Source organism: Capricornis sumatraensis, chromosome X, assembly GCF_032405125.1.
Source record: "Capricornis sumatraensis isolate serow.1 chromosome X, serow.2, whole genome shotgun sequence".
Classification (NCBI taxonomy): domain Eukaryota; kingdom Metazoa; phylum Chordata; class Mammalia; order Artiodactyla; family Bovidae; genus Capricornis; species Capricornis sumatraensis.
In genome coordinates this window covers 107875896-107880454 of record NC_091092.1, presented here as the reverse complement: position 1 = coordinate 107880454, position 4559 = coordinate 107875896, and the positions used below count along the sequence as shown (strand labels likewise).

The following is a 4559-nucleotide window of genomic DNA, read 5'->3' as shown; positions in this document are numbered from 1 at the left end:
TACCATTTCTAGGTCAGTATTTCTGTTTGTTTTAGAATACATCTATAATTTGATTACAAAACCATTCTTTTGGCATTACTTGGTTAGAGTGAGAGCAAGATGCTGTGAGTGTGGCAGAGCAGATCTAGTGTACCAAGTGCATTCCCTGCTTTCTGAACTGGAAGGTAAGTTACTTACATCCTTTCAGTCCAGTTCAGTTCAGTCACTCAGTCATGTCCAACTCTTTGCGACCCTATGAATCACAGCACAACAGGCCTCCCTGTCCATCACCAACTCCCGGAGTTCATGCAAACTCATATCCATCGAGTCGGTGATGCCATCCAGCCATCTCATCCTCTGTCGTCCCCTTCTCCTCCTGCCCCCAATCCTTCCCAGCATCAGGGTCTTTTCCAGTTAGTCAACTGTTCGCATGAGGTGGCCAAAATATTGGAGATTCAGCTTCAGCATCAGTCCCTCCAATGAACACCCAGAACTGATCTCCTTTAGGATGGACTGGTTGGATCTTGAAGTCTAAGGGACTCCCAAGAGTCTTCTCCAACACCACAGTTCAAAAGCATCAATTCTTTGGCACTCAGCTTTCTTCACAGTCCAACTCTCACATCCATACATGACCACAGGAAAAACCATAGCCTTGACTAGATGGACCTTTGTTGGCAAAGTAATGTCTCTGCTTTTCAATATGCTATCTAGGTTAGTCATAACTTTCCTTCCAAGGAGTAAGTGTCTTTTAATATCATGGCTGCAGTCACCATTTGCAGTGATTTTGGAGCCCCCCAAAATAAAGTCTGATGCTGTTTCCATTGTTTCCCCATCTATCTGCCATAAAGCAATGGGACCAGATGCCACGATCTTAGTTTTCTGAATGTTGAGCTTTAAGCCAACTTTTTCACTCTCCTCTTTCACTTTCATCAAGAGGCTTTTAAGTTCCTCTTCACTTTCTGCCATAAGGGTGGTGTCATCTACATATCTGAGGTTATTGATATTTCTCCTGGCAATCTTGATTTCAGCTTGTGTTTCTTCCAGCCCAGCGTTTCTCATGATATACTCTTCATAGAAGTTCAATAAGCAAGGTGACAGTATGCAGCCTTGACATACTCCTTTTCCTATTTGGAACCAGTCTGTTGTTCCATGTCCAGGTCTCACTGTTGCTTCCTGACCTGCATATAGGTTTCTCAAGAGGTGGTCTGGTATTCCCATCTCTTTCAGAATTTTCCACAGTTTATTGTGGTCCACACAGGCAAAGGCTTTGGCATAGTCAGTAAAGCAGAAATAGATGTTTTCTGGAACTCTCTTGCTTTTTCCATGATCCAGCGGATGTTGGCAATTTGATCTCTGGTTGCTCTGCCTTTTCTAAAACCAGCTTGAACATCTGGAAATTCACAGTTCACATATTGCTGAAGCCTGGCTTGGAGAATTTTGAGCACTACTTTACTAGCATGTGAGATGAGTGCAATTGTGCGGTAGTTTGAGCGTTCTTTGGCATTGCCTTTCTTTGGGATTGGAATGAAAACTGACCGTTTCCAGTCCTGTGGCCACTGCTGAGTTTTCCACATTTGCTGACATATTGAGTGCAGCACTTTCACAGCATCGTCTTTTAGGATTTGAAATGGCTCAACTGGAATTCCATCACCTCCACTAGCTTAGTTCATAGTGATGCTTTCTAAGGCCCACTTGACTTCACATTCCAGGATGTCTGGCTCTAGGTGAGTGATCACACCATCGTGATTCTCTGGGTCGTGAAGATCTTTTTTTATACAGTTGTTCTGTGTATTCTTGCCACCTCTTCTTAATATCTTCTGCTTCTGTGAGGTCCATACCATTTCTGTCCTTTATTGAGTCCATCTTTGCATGAAATGTTCCCTTGGTATCTCTAATTTTCTTGAAGAGATCTCTAGTCTTTCCCATTCTGTTGTTGTCCTTTATTTCTTTGCATTGATTGCTGAGGAAGGCTTTCTTATCTCTCCTTGCTATTCTTTGGAACTCTGCATTCAGATGCTTATATCTTTCCTTTTCTCCTTTGCTTTTAACTTCTCTTCTTTTCACAGCTATTTGTAAGGCCTCCCCAGACAGCCATTTTGCTTTTTTGCAATTCTTTTCCATGGGGATGGTCTTGATCCCTGTCTCCTGTACAATGCCACGAACCTCCGTCTATAGTTCATCAGGCACTCTGTCTATCAGATCTAGGCCCTTAAATCTATTTCTCACTTCCAGTGTATAATCATAAGGGATTTGATTTAGGTCATACCTGAATGGTCTAGTGGTTTTCACTACTTCTTCAATTTAAGTCTGAATTTGGCAATAAGGATCTCATGATCTGAGCCACAGTCAGCTCCTGGTCTTGTTTTTGCTAACTGTGTAGAGCTTCTCCATCTTTGGCTGCAAAGAATATAATCACTATTATATTGTTTATAATATAATTATATTGATTATAATATATATTTTGACTGCACAAAAATAATCAATTTCAGTGTTGACCATCTGGTAATGTCCATGTGTAGAGTCTTCTCTTTCTGTTGTTGGAAGAGGGTGTTTGCTATGACCAGTGTGTTCTCTTGGCAAAACTCTATTAGTTTTTGCCCTGTTTCATTCCGTACTCCAAGGCCAAATTTGCCTGTTACTCCAGGTTTTTCTTGACTTCCTACTTTTGCATTCCTGTCCCCTGTAATGAAAAGGACATCTTTTTTTGGGTGTTAGTTCTAAAAGGTCTTGTAGGTCTTCATAGAACCATTCAACCTCAGCATCTTCAGCATTACTGGTTGGGGCATAGTCTTGGATTACCATGATATTGAATGGTTTGCCTTGGAAACGAACAGGGATCATTCTTTCGTTTTTGAGATTGCTTATATCCTTTACATACCTGCAAACATTAACACTGCACATCCTGACACACAAACCATTTAGGGAGGAGTTAATGCTAAGCCATTCGAGTGAATGTTGATAAGACTACAAAAGTTCCCTTATGGGACTTTCTGCTTCCTCTTCCTCCCCCAAATTCTCTGCTTAAAAAAAAAAAAAAATGAAGTTACTTGGAACTAGTCTGAATAGCAGCAGCACCCAAGGAGCACACACTTAGTTCATGTTAAAAAGCAGTACCTGTGTGCTGTATGTTTTACACCACAGGCAAAAGAAATGATTGCTCTAGTTTTTAACTCCTTCATTAGAGTCTCTTAAAAAATAAAAGCATCCCATCAAGTTCGTCAAGATGGTGTTATTGCTATACATTTGTAGGTGGGTCACTTTCTGTGCTGCGTTTGCTTTGAATGGATCTTCCAATGTATTTCCAATATTCCTTTCTTACAGTGTCCTTTTCTTTAGCTAGGATTACACATAACCCTAATGCTTTATTAAGAATGTCCTCCTTGTTGTCACATTGGTTTTCTAGCATGTCTTCATAGATATCCACAAGAAAGGCAATTAGGTAGGGGGAGCTGTGACTTGGTTGTAAGTCAAGTAGTTGATTTAACAGATTGGGATATTTGGAAAGATCACAATCCTGCAAAATCCTTTTCAATTAATTCCACGGACTTTCATTATGTGGGACTAGTTTGATCATTTCCAAAGTATACTGGACTTCTCTCTCCAATATAGCATGATCATTGTAGCCCGTGGTGTTAAAAATTACAAAATATCTTTGATTCCAGACAGAGTTATTTCTCATGTGCTCTTTGAGAAGTTGGTCTACATAGGGCAGCTCATTATCCCAAAGTTTAAATTCCTGAATAACCCACTGTCTGGTGTTGCCAGGCGTGGTAATTCTTTTCATCCTAGTAAGAATATCAGCAATAAATTCAAGCTCCTGTGATGGGTCTCTCGGCCATTCCACCAGCACTCACCTACGATGCCAAACTTCACAGTTTTGGGGCTGCTTCTCAGGTATTGCCGAGATGTAGTTCATTTCCTCATGTAGATCCTTCTGGAATGACTTTAAGAGAACTCTCCAGAAATGCCACACTGTGTAATTGGCTGAATTTAACTCAATAGCATCTCTGGTTAATTTAAAAGCCCGTATCCCTTCTCTCGTCGCGCTTCAGAACAGCGCGGAAATAATCATAGACGTCCTGAAATGTCTCACTATAAATGATATGGGCCACTGGATTAGGGCCATCATTCTGCAGCACTGGATCTATATCAGCCCATTCTGCCCTGCCCCTGTACAGGACATAGGTGGGCGAGTCCAGGCTCAGAAACCCATTGTCCATAGTGGACGCTGCTGCCTCTTCCTGCAGCGGCTGGGAGGCGGAGGATGTGGCTGGGGCCGCGGCAGCTCCGGCTGACCCGGCTCCCCGCCCTGCGCGGCCTCCCTGACCCCGTGGGCAGACGCCATCTTTGCTCTGCCCCGAGCGGAATCCAGGTCAGTTTTGATGAATTAATTTTCTCTTAATAATATATTCTTCCTTCTCCCCAGTCCTGGTAATATTTGATTTAATGCCAAATGTTATGAAATTGCAATTTTACCTAATTTATACTTTCCTGTAAGAAGTAAAACTTTTAAAAATTTATTTTCTATTGATGTATGGTGTACTATTCGTTTCAGGTTAACTATATACTGATTCAGCCTT

At 41.6% G+C, this 4559-nt stretch overlaps 1 pseudogene; it reads right to left on the bottom strand.

Moving 5' to 3' along the window:
* Positions 1-3214: 3214 nt before the first annotated feature.
* Positions 3215-4324, bottom strand: LOC138071440 (protein farnesyltransferase/geranylgeranyltransferase type-1 subunit alpha pseudogene; annotated as a pseudogene).
* Between the last annotated feature and the right edge of the window lie 235 nt (positions 4325-4559).